The 16481-nt window shown below is 35.5% G+C and overlaps 1 pseudogene; it reads right to left on the bottom strand.

Annotated features, from left to right (window-relative positions):
- Nucleotides 1-1050: 1050 nt before the first annotated feature.
- LOC128118737 (60S ribosomal protein L34-like) overlaps nucleotides 1051-16481 on the bottom strand; it is a 54149-nt pseudogene continuing 38718 nt past the window's right edge.

Below are 16481 nucleotides of genomic sequence, written 5' to 3'. Positions count from 1 at the left end.
CACTTCACACCCACAATCATGCTCTCAGGTTTGAGTAGGTGCTGAAAATCTCAGATACAGATTTTTAGCTCCTTACCAAATTCAGTATTGGCAGTTCTGATGTTTTGTGGTAAAGACAGCAAATATATATGAACCAATTATATCAAATATGAAAGCAACACTTATTAAATCTTTATTCAATACCCCAAAACTATCTAACCAAAAGAATATTACCACACCTTATCTTCACTTTAAAACTTCAATAAATTTTCATATTATATGTAGGAATTTATCTTACCATGTTTTTGTTTTAACTTTTTACGCAAACCTCACTTACATTCCTGATATCATTGAAGAAAACATTATCCTGGTCTATTTTATACTTCCTTAGCTCTTATCTTTATATAAAAATAGTGTACATACACAGTTGCCTCGATAATTTATTCTCTATGTTTGGTTTACATAAAGCACCCAGAAAGTTAGGATGTTCTTAATCTTTAAAAGTTTGTAAACCATTATAAAATAGGAAGTATATTGAAACTTAAAAATAATACTCTTATAAGTAATTGAGGTACAAAATAAAACACATCAAAAGAAAAATTGGAGGAGAGGTCAAATAGTAAATGGGACTCTGATTTAGAATAATTGCCTTCTGATTTTTAGCTTTCATACTGCAAGTGTTTGATTAAATAAATGAAGGCAGTAAGCTAAAAGAGTTTTACAAAATGATTTATATTGTGCCCATAGTTGTTGGGAGCAGAAAACATTGTCTCTGCAATTGATTTATAAATACAGACTAGTAAAACTTAAAATTACTAGCATCGATATGAAGATTTTCATATTTCTGTGAGTAGACCAGCATATGAAGGACAGATAACAGGGTCTCCTAGCAAGTAAAGATCACCATAAATCACAGTTATTTTGCACTTCAGTATACTATAAATAAACATTACATGCTGCAGAAGACCTACCTGAAGGATAGAACAAGAAAAGTATTAGTTCTGGTAATCCTATTTAAATTTTTTTTGACCAAGCCTTGACTTGTATTATTAAAAAAAAAAAACTGTGTATTTATTTTGCTATCTGACTGGGTGCTTGTGCCTTCAACACTTTCACAACAATTTTCTGTCTCTCTATAAGGAACACCCACATCATCCTGTCACAGACACACTTGGCACACATGGAATCAACATATGCCCTTCTGATGCTGTTCTTTGTCTTAGAGAATCTCATAAGGACTTTAGATCTCACAACAAGAACCCTTCAAAGTCTGCCTGGACACACATGACATGAGGATTTAGGTAAACAATTCTGTAGCCAGGGGTTCAAGACAGCCTAGTTTTGTTAGAGGCTGTATTTGTAGGAAAGTGTACTATGGTATGTCAAATGCTGGACTATTCTGAGTACCTTAAAAAATAATCCAGTACTTTAGCAATTCCAAGTCATCATGATGCTTTAGGTTGAAAATATTACAGATTCTCCTGGCAGACTCCAGATCTCAGAGAAAGAGAAGGGTGTGAAAAGAAGAAAAAGAAGAAGGAAAGAATTTGTATGAAATGAAAGGGAAGTCAGGCAAATGAAGGTGAAACTATCTCATTTCTTCAAAGCCCTTGGTGATCATTGTGATTATGACTCACATCTTGTCATCATAGGAGAAAAATCCCATTTTTTTCATGGAATCAAGGAAGGGGCATACAGGGAAGATGATACTTATTAATATTTCTTAGAAACAGCATATCTGATTTTTATTTGATTATTGTAGTGAGATCATAATGATCTCCTGAATAAATTACAGCATTAATACTACTTAAAGTATTAACAAAAAAATTCTCCTAAGATATCGATATGCTATGTTATACATTATCTTTTAGCTGCAATAAGGAAATAGAAAGCTTGATTGCATATTGTAATTATGAGTGCTGGAGGGGCTTCCAATAATGGATAATGCTGTAAGGTACGTGAGGACAGTACACTTTAATGCACCTGTTATTTCAGATGTTTATATGGTCAGGTGCATTACTTAACACATTTGGTATCTTAAAGAGTATTTTATTAAACAAACTTTTTATTAAACATGCTTGACCAAATAATGAAATATAATTAAACTTTGAAATATTAGGGAAATTAAATTGTGTTACTAAGAGGAAGACTTAAAAATAAATATCTCAAAAATGGACATCTTTTAGTCTTTCATATGCATCTTCACTATTTTACTTTATAGCATTATTTCTGATTTTGTCCCATCACTGATGATGAAACACTCATCAGTTTCATGATAAAAAGTGAACTAGTATAACCCAAAGGGAATAATGTCAGTATATTTCCATAAATATAAGAGGGGGATATGAGGTAAGTTGAATTCCAAAGTAAAGAAGAGTATTGAAAAATTAGATAAAATCAGACAGTGAGAGATAAAGAAATACATGTTTTTTAAATGAATAAATTGAGATAAACATGGATTTTTCAGCATAAAACAAAGTGAGAAATTCTCTTCAATTAATTATCTATTTTGTGTTCTTTTCTGAAATCTCTACTAAAAACATCAAAGAAAAAATTTCAATACCATTTGAAAAAAAATCCAGCATTTTGTATTTCACTATCAGTTGGGAAAATGATAAAAGAAAAAAAAAAAAACCTCATGAAACAAAGCAAAAAATAACTAAAGAAACTGAAGGTCACAAATATTTGAAAAATATAGTAGTTGTTGTCAAAATAAAAAGTGATTAAAAAGTTGTCACCATATTTAGAGGCTGCTTTCTTCTTGGAGGTCAGAATCCAATCTTGAAGGAAAAATCATGTTTTCCTTAGTGTGCTGGCTACTCTTAGGTCAGCTTGACTCCAGGTAGTCATCTGGATAGAGGGAAACACAACCGATAAAGCCACCACACAGGACTGGATTGTAGGTAAGCCTGGGGTGCATTTTCAAGATGGATTATTAATATGAGTGGACCCAGCTCACTGTGAGTATCACCACATCTGGGCTGGTAGTCCTGGGTGCTCTTGAAAACAAGCCGAGCAAACCACTTGCATGAGCCAGTAAGCCCAGTAAACTGCACTCCTCCACGACACTTGCATCAGTGCCTCCTTCAAGATGCTGCCTTGAATTGCTGCCCTGTCTTCCTAGATGATGGACGATTACCTGGAAGTGTAAGATGAAACCCTTTCTTCTCAAGTAGCTTTTGGTCATGGTGTTTCATCACAGCAATAGGAACCCTAAATAGGGCATTTATCATATATCAAAAACCCTTTATGAAAGTCAACTTGCTTTAGCAAGAGAAAGGAATTATTAAGTCCCTGAGGTCAGCATAGGTTCCCTCATGCACGTTCACATGATTCCACTCTCAGGAGTCTTTTCTCAAGTCTATGTTGTCACACTGCTCTTAAAAGAACATGTCTGTTGGTCACACTTCAGTTTGTTTCTGCTTACATCCATCATCAAGGCTCTGATGTTTTCTTTTGACCTGGTAACTCCTCATTGTCTCTTTCTTCTCAGAAAGACTCTGAATTACTTTGGAGGATCAAATTCCACCGTAATAGGAGCAGGAACAGCAACAGAATAGGGCAGAGCAAGCCTCTTTTGGACTGCGGGAAACTAAACAGAACTGAATTCCATTCGAACAAGTTTGAGACAGTTGAGAGTAAATTTTCTGCCATATCTCACTGCTCAACGAATTTCTCTTCTTAGGCTGCCATTGATGATCATTTCCCATCACAACAGACATCAGAATTGTGCAGCCTGCAGGTCAAAAGCACCAAGAGTGGTATTGTGGTAAGAATAGCTAAGTATTTTAGATCCAGCTTTGACCACCATGGCCAGGGTCCTGGGAGAATCAGGCTCATTTCACACAAGACACAGAAAGTTATTCTTCAGTTTACACTGCTCTGAGGAGTGTGAATCACCACTTGAAGTCTGATTGGACATAATCCAAAGCCTAGGGCCCTGTTGCCAACTACCGCTGGTCCGCATGTTGAGCTAAGGCTCCACAATGATGACCATTTGAGTTACGTATTTCCCATTTATAATGAAGACTTGAAGCTTGGCAGGATACCAATGACTGTCATATATATATATATATATATATATATATATATATATATATATATATATATATAATTTCTTTTGCAAAAGTCTTTGCCAAAGTTAGAAAAAAAATTGGACTTTGGAGAAGACTGTAATTAAAGCATTTGGTATACAATGAGGACCTGAGTTGAGATTTCCAGGAAATATATGAAAATCCACTAAGGGCAGTGAGTGAGTACCTGTAAATCCAACAATGGAGACAAATTTCTCCTCTTATTTTCCTAAAATCTCAATTAACTTTTTAAATATATAGACAAACTTGGAGGTTTAGCAAAATCTATAGAATTTGACACGATTTTCCCCCTATTTTTCCTATGGATTCAGATATTAAGAATGGATCCTTTATATAGCTAAACCTTACAAACTGAATATTATATCAATCACTGTCATTTGTTTATAGTTTGTGGGAAACTTACTGTGTATAAAAGTAATTCATATCATATCATATCAACTTTCTTAGTATACTAATTTGTGTTCCTTTCTCTCCCTTTTAGGTTTTATTTTGTTTATTTTTATGTTCATGTTTGTCGTCGTGTGTGTGTGTGTGTGTGTGTGTGTGTGTGTGTGTGTGTGTGTGCCTGTGTGTATGTGTGTACAGTTACATGTGTATTCGTACCTGCAAAGGGCAGAAGAGGGTTTGGGATCACCTAGAGCTGGGGATACAGATATTTTTGAGCTGCCTGATGGGAGTCTTGGAATCTAAGCTCAGATTTTCATAAATGAACAGCAGGGTCTACTAATTACTGAGCCATGCCTCCAGCCCCTCCCGTATGTTGTTGTAGATAATCTACTTCTCACTTTCAACTTTTAACATTAACGTTTCACTCTAACAGAGAAGAGATAGGATACAAAAATGAAAAGAAAACAATGAGCATCACACATAAATTGTGAAGCACAAGTCTTGAATATTTTACTATTTTACATGCACCTCTATATGGAATATTTTATAATGTATACATTCAGTAAAATATGTACACATAACCTTCTAGAGCTCTTAGTGTGTCAGAGATGAGAACTGTTGACATATGGGGCTACCCATTATGTAGGAATTTGTTCCTTAATAAGTTAAAACTAGTTCATATTAATTTGTAAGACACTTCATTCTCTCTTGAACCATTTAAACTCACATTATGAGACAAGTACCATATCTTCTTATTTTCTTTTTAGTGTTTCTGCGATAAATAGTTCCTACATTGCATAGAACATGTTATTTCTTTTTATTGTACTTTGAAAAGAGCAATTTCTTGATGAAAAGTTATACAATTTTTAAACCTCTTGAAAACATACTTGATATAACATTCAAGCTGCTTTCAAGAAATTGTACTTTTTTTATTTCATTCTAGAGTGCTAAACTACTCAAACATTCTCTTCAGAAAAGTGGAAGAGAAGCAATATTGGCTCCACCTGTCACTGCTAGTCGCCATTCCCCTTTGTGAACATTCTGCTATATTCTCGTCTTTTTTTATTTCAGTTAAAGGCTCTGCATGATTTATTTTATCATAGAATTGTATAAAGATAGATGACTGACTGATTGATTGAAAGACATATAAATTCAACAGAGAAGTATAATGCACTCATATTAACTACCACAAGCTATTTTTGCTGTTGTTATAACGAATGCTTTCTTTCTAGCTTCCTTTATTATTCTGTTTTCCTTTTTTGATTTATATGCTTCTTTTAAAATCACTTGCTATACTTTTAATTGTAGTGATTTAGAAAAACCACTCTCCACTGAATGTAATATTTATGCTTAGCTATCATAAAATTGAGTTATTCATTATATAACTCCATCTCCTTTGAAATAAAATTGCATGTGCTTGTGGGTTTTATTTTCCTTATAATGCAGACATTTCATTGATACGTTCTGTCACTTAGATCTAATTTATTGTTATTAGAGTAGATATTTGGTTTATGGAATATATATTTTTCAATAATTACTTGTATACAGTACATGTAGTTTTGTAATAATGTATCTAAAATATTCATTACATGTAACTGATAACATTTCTCATGCTATTATTGCATACTACTGAAAATTTTCTTTTTAGATTCTCAACCTACCTAAAGATGAAAGAAGGGTATAGTGACTATAATTTTCTGTAAGGTCTTTCCTTGCTACAAGATCAATACTATCTTTTGATTAAATAATATCCAAACATTTGGAATACACCACATTACTTCTGTCTTAAATTATTATGAAAAGGTGATTTTGAATATTTATAAACAAACATTTATGAACACATATATTTTATTTCTTTTGGAAAAATCCTATGCAGCAAAAAATATCTCATTATAGTGTTGTATTTGAGCAACAGACAAAAAAGTAAGTCAAGTAGTTTAATAAAATGCTAAAAGCGTTCCATAATATTGAGAGCCTGTATACAATAAATACTGGGAATTTCTTGCCCTTATGTTTCTCATAATTTCAAAGTGGAGGAAGCAGTTATGAACCAAACAGATTGCTTTTTCTAGAGAGCCCTATATAACTGCACAGACTACATTTTGTAAAGCCAGTCCTAGGTTTTGTTATATCACATTCAGTAAAACAGTTGCCACTGTTGATGCACACACTGGCTGTTAGCCTGGTGAAGTCTTTAGGCCCTGGGGGCCGGGGGTGAGGAGATGCAGAGGCAAGACACAGACTCAGAGGTTACAAGCTAGCTGTCCTTTATTTTTAGGAAAGGTTAAGTCTTATATACCCTCCACCTCATCCTGAGGATAGGTCTGCCTTGGTGCTTATTGCTAAGTTGGTGCTTTCTGATGGGCTCTGGAATCTGCTGACCATTGCTGGCCTCAAGCCCACCCCACCCACCCCCTGCCTTTTCAGGAGCAGTATAGCACAGGCTCTAGCTTATCTGAAATGTGCAGCAATTCTGCCTGCCTCAACTGGCCATAATATTGACCTTTTAATTTTTCAATTCTAGGATTGAGTATTAGTATCTGATTAGAATAATTGTATTCACTTCCCTAGCAAAAAAAGATAATATTCATGTATAGTCATTTACATGTGAGCTCTACATTAATGCTTATGACCTGCTACATTGTGCTATAAAACATCATCTGTATTATTGTGAAATGCATTCATGTATTCAGGACAAATACATCATAAAATTTTTTGCTAGCAGTATTCTTTCATGTAATCTTTGATTTGTTTTTATTTTAATTTAACAAATAAATGTTTGTTTTACTTTTGTCCTGTTGTTCTTGGTTTTAATACTCTAATTTATTCCTTTTCACTAACCATTTTAATATTTTGTTGGCTGCCTTGAAATCAAAGACATTTCTTCTTTATCTTTTCTTAGTGATTTTTCTTTTTACTTTAGCAGTATATACAAATTGTTTCCTTTTTTTTCTTTTGAAGTAGGGTTGCTTTTAAATTTTCATTCATAGCCAATTTCTCATCACAATTTCCCAAAAACAGCATATATAACTTTATAACTGAATTTTTTCTTTGACAGTTTTATGTCTACAATATTATATTATCCTCTCTAGTACTCTTCCCTCTTCTGTACCCTCCTCCTTTTCCCTGCAATTTCCTTCCCACATTCATGTGTATTATTTTTTAATATATATATATTTTTTTTATTTAACTAGATTTCACATATCAACCACGAATTCCCCCGTCCTTCCTGCTCCCACCCCCAGCCCTCCCCCCAATTCACGCCCCCATTCCCACCACCTCCAAAGCAAGGTCTCCCCTGGGGAGTCAGCCCAGCCTGGTATCCTCAGATACCTCCACTGTAGACAAATGGTTTTCTTTTTGAAAGTCAGTTCTTTGAGAATTTTGTACAATGTGTTCTTGTCATATTCAGCTCCTCCGCAAACTCTTTGGCTTACACCTCTTTCTCTGTGTGTTTGATTTTAAATGCATCAAGTTTAAATATGCTGCAAATGTATTGTTGGATGCAGGGACTTCCACTGGAGTGTGGTCCACCCACAAGTGGCAAACTTTTAAACAAAATGGTCTCTTTCTCTCCCAGAAACTACCAATTGCAAGTAGATCTTTAGCTAGAGGTAGAAGGAATTCATGCCCACTTCTCTCCCCATGGTTGGGTTTGGACTGGCTTGAGATTGCACAGATCTTGTGCATGCTGTCATAACTGCTCTGAGTTCATACACACAGCTGCCTTGTTATGCTGAAAAGATTCAGTTTACTTAGAGTCATCCACTACCTCTGGTCCTTACACTTTTTCCATGTCTCTTCTCCAATGGTCCCTGAGCCTTGGGAGGAGGGAATATGATACAGATGTTCCATTTAGGAACATTAAATTCCATTTAATGAGGAATTACCCAATCCTTTATTCTCTGCATCTTATCCAGTTGTGGTTCTCAGTGTTAATCACCATCTACTGCAAACAAAAGCTTTTTTTGTAGGTATTGAGAGAAGCATTAGTAATAGATATCATGGTAAGTCATTAGTTATTAATTTCAAAGTATCCCCATTCAGTACCTTGAGCTTGTGACCTGTCTAGCTACAATCCTTTGCCCAGTAATGATGCCAGGTATGGGTGTTCTCTTATGGAACAGGACTTAATTCCAACCATAAAGTAGATTTTTTTCCCATGATGTTCTTGCCACTATTGAAACAGTGGGTATGTCTTTTCAGGTCAGCCATTATTATAGTTCATAGGCTCAACCTTGGATAAGACCGGTGATTCTTTTTCTTCTATGGTATGGTGAACAGCAGCTCTGGCTGTATTTAAGCTATCTGGTAGTCATGAAGCTTCTAAGTTGGTACCAGTTTGATTTCTTCATGTCCTCTGATTAAGTATGTGGTGTCCTCAGTAATAGACTCTTAACATCAAGTTCTGGAGGGTAACCAGAGTTATGGGCAATAGCCTATAGAATTTTGCAATCTATGAAACTTCAGTGGACCAAGAGCTCCAAAGATCCATTCCTGGAATAGGGTTTTTATTTGTTTTTCTGTGGTGTTCAGTAGAGTAATTCCATTTTATTATATAATTAGGTTATCCCTCACCTTATTCTTTCCTCCATCTGCTTTGCCTTCCCCCACCTCAATTTAGCCCTTTCTGGTACATTATTCTGTTTTAACCCTCTTTATCCCTACATTCTATCCCCCTATCTCCCCTCCTTTGGTGCCTCCCCAAACCCCCTTTTTGATTTCCTGATCTTTATGAGTACTTTATGGGTATTCCAAATGGAAGTAACACATATGATGATGTGAATTTTAATTTAATTTAAACTTAAATTTGCTACCATCTGCAAATGAGAGATAATGATGACATTTGGTTTATGTCTCTCAGAATAACTGTTTTCAATTCTACCTATTTGACTAAAATTTTTATAATTATTTTTCTTAATAACTGAAAAATATTCCAATGTGTAAGTCTGTCACCTCTTCCTTATCCATTCATCAGTTGGTGGACATCTAAGCCATTTCCATGTCCTCACTGTTAGAGTCCTTTTATGTATTTCCAAGAGTGGTATGGTTGGATGTTATGGTAGATTGGCTTTCAGCTTTTGGAGGAATCTTCACACTGATTCCCATAATGTCTGTACCAGTTTGCCCTTATACCAACAGCAAAAATGTGCTTCCTTTCCCCCAAATTCTCACCAACATTTGCTGTCATTTTTTTATTAATCATGGCCATTCTGACTGGGATAGTTTTAATTTTCATTAGCCTAATCACTAAGATGTGGAAATTTTTAATAAAAATGTTTCTCAATACTGAAAAAATTATTTCATCTTTTGAGAATTCTATGTTTAGTTACAATCCTCATTTTTTTAGTTAGGACATTTATATTTAGTGTGTTCAGGTTTTTTTTTTTCTATAAAAACATAGTAGCTTTCTCATAAACAAATGACAACCATATAGATAAAGAGATCAATGGAGCAACATAATTCACAATAGCCTAAACATATCATAGAATAATATCTTGTAATAAATCCAACATAGGAACTGAAAGACTTGTACTATGATAATTTTAAAAGACTGAAGAAAGAAATTGAAGAAGAAACATGGAAATCCCTACCATGCTCATAGATTGGTGGGATTAATGTTGTGAAAATGGACATCTTTATCCTACCAAAAGAAATCTACAGATTCAACACAATCACTATTAAAATTCTAATGCAATTCTTCACAGAAACTGAAAAAAATCAAAATTCATATAAAAATACAAAAGACCCAGGATAGCTCAAATAATCCCCAAGATAAAAATACTGCTGGAAGTATAACTATCCCAATTTAAAGTTATATTATAAAGCTTTAGTACTAAGAACAACATGGTGTGAATGCAAAAACAGGCTCAATAGTCAAGGAATATAATTAGTATCTACATACAACCTTATTGATCTATAGCCTTTTGATTTTTGACAAAAAGGCCAACAATGCACAATGGAGAAAACACATTATCTTCAACATTTCCTTCTGGTAAAGCTGTATTGCTACATGTAGAAGAATGAGAGTCAATCCCTATCTCTCACTTTTCACGACACTCAACTCCAAATGGATCAAAGGCCTTAGCATAATACTAGATACCCTGATATGACTGAGGATAAAGGAAGGAATATATGTGAACCCATTGACAGAGGAAAGGACCTATATAGTGGGAAAAACCTTTACGAGATGTACATTTGACATAATGTCAGTGTTCAGAACATACAAAGATCTCAAAATAATTAAAATGTGTTTTCTCAATGCGACCATAGTTTGGAATAAGGTATGGCTCTTCTTTCCTTTAGTTTTCCTATCTTTCTAGAAACTGAATGCACTTTGAAGCCCATTTTTCTTCAATGATTTATCTTGATCCTATTTTCTAAGTGATTGTGTGCATAAGCCTGATTCTGATTCCTGCATAGTTCTTACTGAAGAATGCAAATATATTCATACTTATCACCATATACAAAACTCAAGATCTCACTAAAACCGGATAGAACCTGGTAGAAGAGAAGTTGAAGAATAGCCCTGAATTAATTGGCATAAGAGATGAGTTTCTGAACAGAACACTGTGAGTACAGACATTAAGATCAAAAGTTAATAAGGGGAACCTCATGGAACTGAAATGTTTCTGTGAGGCAAAAGCAACCATCAATCAGATGCAGTGGCAGCCTACAGAATGAAAAAAGAGTTTTACCAACTCCACATCCAATAGAGGACTAACATCTAAAACATATAAAGAACTCAAGAAAATAGATACAAAAAACCCAGATAACCCAATTAAAAACTAGGGTACAGATCTAAACAGAGAATTCTCAATAGAGAAAACTCAAATGGCTGAGAAACACTTAAAGAAATCTTCAACAGCCTTAACCATTAGTTGAATGAAAATCAAAACTATTTTGAGATTCCATCTTACACCTATCAGAATGACTAAGCTCAAACACACAAATTACAGCTCATGCTGGTAAAGATGTAGAGCAAGGGGAACACTTTTCCATTGCTGTTGAGAGTGCAAACTTGTACAGACATTATGGAAATCAATATGATGGGTCCTCAGAATGTGGGGAGTCATTCTACTTCAAGACACAGCAATACCACTCTTGGGCATATACCCAAAGGAAGCTCCATTCTACCAAAGGGACACTTGCTCAACCATGTTCATTCTAACTTTTATTCATAATAGATAGAAACTGGAAGCAATGTAAATGTCCCCCAACAGAAGAATGGATAAAGAAAGTGTGCTACATTTACACTACAGAGTATTACTGAACTAAAAAAAAAATACATCATAAAAATTGCAAGCAAATGGCTAATACAAGAAAAAAAAACATCCCGAGTGAAGTAACCCAGACACAGAAAAATAAATATGTTATTCATTTGCTTATAAGTGTATATTAGCTGTTAAGTAAATGATAATCAAGCCACAATTCATAGATCCAGAGAGGTTAGGTAAAGAGGAGGGATGTAGGGGAAATGAATGAATCTACCTGGAAGGGGAAAATAAAATAGATATATGGGCAGACTAGAGGAAGGTAGAGATGGAAGTGGGAGCAGGGGGAAAAGCTATATGGGGTTATTGGGTCAGAGAGAGAGAGAGAGAGAGAGAGAGAGAGAGAGAGAGAGAGAGAGAGAGAGAGAGAGAGAGAGTATGGGAAAAGATGGTTAGAATTGGGAGGTACTTGGAGGTTGTGGGGAAACCTAGTTCAGTGGAAACTTCCACGAATGCATGTAGGTGATCCTTATGAGGACTTCTAGTGCTGGGAATAGAGAGTCTCAGCTAGCCATTTCTTGTCACCAGATGAGGCTTCCAGTGTCTGGACTGGATTGTATTCAATTGAGTTGTTGGCGGCCAAGAGGCTTCTACAGAAATCACCAAACAATGTAGGCTGTTGCTAAAAAAAAAAAAAAAACTAAAAAAGGTTGCTCTTTGCAAACTTCCAGTTGGGCCCTGAGGAAGACAACACCCACGCATCTCATTGAATGCAGAGAATTTGAGCTGGTGCCTTCACCCCTTTGTTCTAGTCTCTTTGTTGCAGGAAGGTACTCTGCAGTCTACAGAAATGAAAAGTCTGGACACCAACTGAGCCATAGACTTTTGACCTACAATCTGTCATGCCTAGAAAATATGCTGTGGCAATGTTGACACAGAACTTGTGGGAGTGGCAAAGAAATGTCTGATTTGACTTAATGCCAACTCCATGAGAAGGAACCAAGACCCAACACTGGTGGAGTAACTAAGAACCAGAGACTAGACATCCCAGAGACTTTATCCAGTCATCATCAGAGAGACTTCCTCAGGCAGTAGATGGAACAGATGCAGAGACCCAGACATTATGTGGACAGAGTATCTAAATGGAATATCTCCATTAAATCTCTCCCCTCAGAGATCAGAAAATCTCATGGAAGAGGATGCTGAAAGATTGTCAGAGCCAAAGGGCATGGCGGACACCAGAACAATGCCCTGATGCCTATGATCTCATAGAGACTGAAACAGCAAGCACAGTCTACATGATTTTGTACCAAATCCTCAGCATCCTCCCATGGTCTCTGCATCAACTCCTGCTTCCAGGTTATAGCCCTGTGTGATTTCCGGTTCTGGCTTCCTTCCATGATGGACTATAATGTGCAAGTATAAGCCAGATAAACCCTTTCCTTTCCAGCTTGCTTTTGGTCATAGTGTTTCATTGCAACAATAGAACCCCTGACTAAGACAGTATTTCATTAGCAAATTAGTTTTTCTAATCGTTGGGTAAGTGGTTTCAAGCAAACTGTGTATATTACATGAACGAGGAATCTAATATTTATGTAGCAAGCAGGTCCCTTAGCCAGAGATTTGGATAAGGGAAGCATGAGCTTCTAAGAGCAAACTCAGCATTCCAACTACCTTCTACAAAGGAAGCCAGGAGCGTTCATTTACCTCTTTGCTTGTAATGGCCTTCCCTTAGGAGCCTGTGTACATTCTGTTTACACACACCTCCAAAAGTATAGATATGTGCATGTTGAGAGTTCGGAGAAAATGATAAAAAGAATGAGGTAAGATAAAATGAAGAACTCCTTCACTTTCTTTGAGAAAGGAGTCTCGGTGGCATCAGGACCTCCATTGAAGTTGGGTCGTCTACTTTCTCCTGAAAGAACAAACTAGTTAAAATTAAACATTCTTATTCAGCAAAAAGGAGTGTGTAGTACTTGATATATGTAAGAGATTATAAATCAACTTCTTTATTGTATGTATCTGATTTTCTCTTTTATCCATTGCCTTTTCTTCCACTATACAATAAAAAATTCAGAATGTATGATTTATCTCTAAAATCAAACCTTTTTTTTCAGTATCAAAGTCTTATAATTCAAAGAAACATTACTCAGTCCTTTTCACAATTATCTAAGTGGCATTAGAAATGAAAATAAGACTTTTTCTTCATCAGTAAAATTATGGTCTATTTTATTCTAAGATTTCATATAAAGCTTTGGCTATGTGAGTCAGCACCTCAAAGCAAATCTCATTTAATCCATGACGTCTCTGATCTCATTTATTTCATTTCATTTCCTTTCCATTTTATTTTTAATTTCAGACTATCAGTCAGCCAAATTGTTATAATCTTGCTCTCCCTTGGCCAAAACTCTAGCATGTATCTGACAGTATTTTAACTTTCTTCTGTTGTGAAGCTGTGAAACTTAACTATGAATTGGATATAATAGTCCACAGATCAAAGTAGCGGCCAACATTTTGTAAACTTGCTACTTGTGAAATGTATGTTCCTAGAATTCAGACTATTTTCTTTTAAGATTTTTTTTTTTAGATTCTGTGCATATTCATGTGTCTCTGAATGTGTTTATACAAGCTTGACCGCAGCCATCTGTGGAATTCAAAAGGGGCATCGGATCACCTCCAGTTGGAGTTCGAGGATGCTGTGAGCCACTTGAAGTGGGTGCTAGAAACTGAACTTGGGTTCCCTAAAAGAGAAGTATGTGTTCTTTACCACCAAGACATTTAGCTCCAGAACTAATTTATCTTTTTTTTGGAAAGTTCAGTATGTGATGTTATTTTATTTGTTAATCACTGCATAAGAAGAAAAGAAGGTATCTAATTATTAATGCTAAATTTAAGATAATTGAATTAAATATCATAGAACAGAAAGAAATTTCATTGTTACTACAACACTCATTATACATTTCTGATAAGTGTTTATTATATTCAAAATTTAGGAAAATTACAAAAAAATCTTACCAAACAGGAATAATCACAGTAAGTTTTTCTGTGTAAAATAATGTTTTAAGTTAGATTTTTGAATGCATGATTCTTCTTTTTTCAATACAAATGAATTACCTTAGGGAAATCTAATTATATCTGTATTGTTTATACCCTCAATGCTTTTTTATTAATTAATTATTTAACTTTATCCAGGCCAGTCACAGATCATAGTTTTCCCTCCCTCCATTCTCTTCCACCAGTCCCTTTCCCCGACCCCCTCCCCCAATCCACTCCTCCTCACCTCCCACCAGAAATGGGCAGGACCCCATGTATACTAGCCAGAAATAGCACGTAGCTGCAGTGAGACAAGGCACCTTCTCTCCTACCAAGGCTGGATGAGGCTACACAGCATGAGGAAAGGATTCCAAAGGCAGGCAACAGAATCAGAGACAGCCCCTGTTCTTGCTGTTTGGAGTCCCACAAGAAGACCAAGCCACACAACTGTAACAAATGCGCAAAGGTCCTAGGCCAGTTCCATGTAAGCTCTATGGTTGGCAATTCAGTCTCTGTGAACCTCTATGAGCACAAAAGATAACTTTTTTCAATTTGGTGCCATAAAATTGTTGAAATGGAGGTATGTCCATAAAGAGTTATTATTTTTTTTAAAAAAAATTAAAACAACAAATTCTAGTGTTGGTATATAATGCATTTTACTTGTTCCATTTGAAGATGAAGTGTCAGTGGAGTTAATTAATATGATTTTAAAATGTATTACCTATTCAATCTTTGCCTAGTGGAGACTTCATTGTCATAATATGTTCATATGCCCATGCTTCTGAACTTCCAGGCATGGCTCAAAGAAGTGTGCAAATGCACATGTCAATCACCATAAATTCAACATCTCCCTCTTCATCAACCCAATTATCTCTCAATCCTTTTAATCTACTGTAATCTCTTAAAGAATGTGATGCTGTGGATGTCTTTCTGTATGCTGTGAATATGTGTTACTCCAATTGGTTGATAAATAAAGCCATTTGGCCTATGGCAAGGCAGCTTAGAGGTAAGTGGGAATCCAAACAGACAGACAAAAAGAGAAAGGAGAGGCAAGACAGATGCTGTAAGCTGCCACCAGGAGAAGCAAGATATAAAGGTATTGGTTAAGCCACAAGCCATGTGGCAAAGTATAGATTTATAGAAATGGGTTAATTTAAGATATAAGAGCTAGCTAGCAAGAGGCCTGCCATAGACCATACAGTTTGCAAGTAATATAAGCCTCTGTGTGTTTAATTGGGTTTGAGCAGCTGCAGGATGGACCGGCTGGGACCCAGGAAAACTTTCAGCTGCAATGCAACTTTAAAATGGCTTCAACTGTCCTCTAAGCTTCCAATTCCCCTTCATCATTTCTTATCTTTGATGATGGCTCTTCTTTTCCACAATGAAATCAGTAGGTTCCACTCTGGACCTTGCTCCTCCGGTATCGCAAGCTGTCTGGATATGCCTGAGTTATTTATGTAAATTGCTTATGTTCTTCCTGTTAAAAAATATAAATGGGCTGAGTGTCAGATGATCTGGGATCTAATTCTGGCTCTGTGACAAGATTGTTGAGTGAGCAGTCCAGTTTTGTCTCTATCGATTTTAATGTATCACAAAGTTGTTATAACAGACCACCAATGACGATATTTCAGTTGAATTTTTCTTGTCATTATTCATTATGATGATAATTGTATTTTTTGTTTATACATTTTCATACTACTTGGTTTGGGTCCTTTCATCTTCTTAATATCTTCCAGATTCATGTTTCACAGACACGACACACCTCTTATCCAAC

Source organism: Peromyscus californicus, unplaced genomic scaffold (assembly GCF_007827085.1).
Source record: "Peromyscus californicus insignis strain IS unplaced genomic scaffold, ASM782708v3 Scaffold_22__1_contigs__length_63687245, whole genome shotgun sequence".
NCBI classification, from domain to species: domain Eukaryota; kingdom Metazoa; phylum Chordata; class Mammalia; order Rodentia; family Cricetidae; genus Peromyscus; species Peromyscus californicus.
This window is presented reverse-complemented; position numbering and strand designations above follow the sequence as displayed.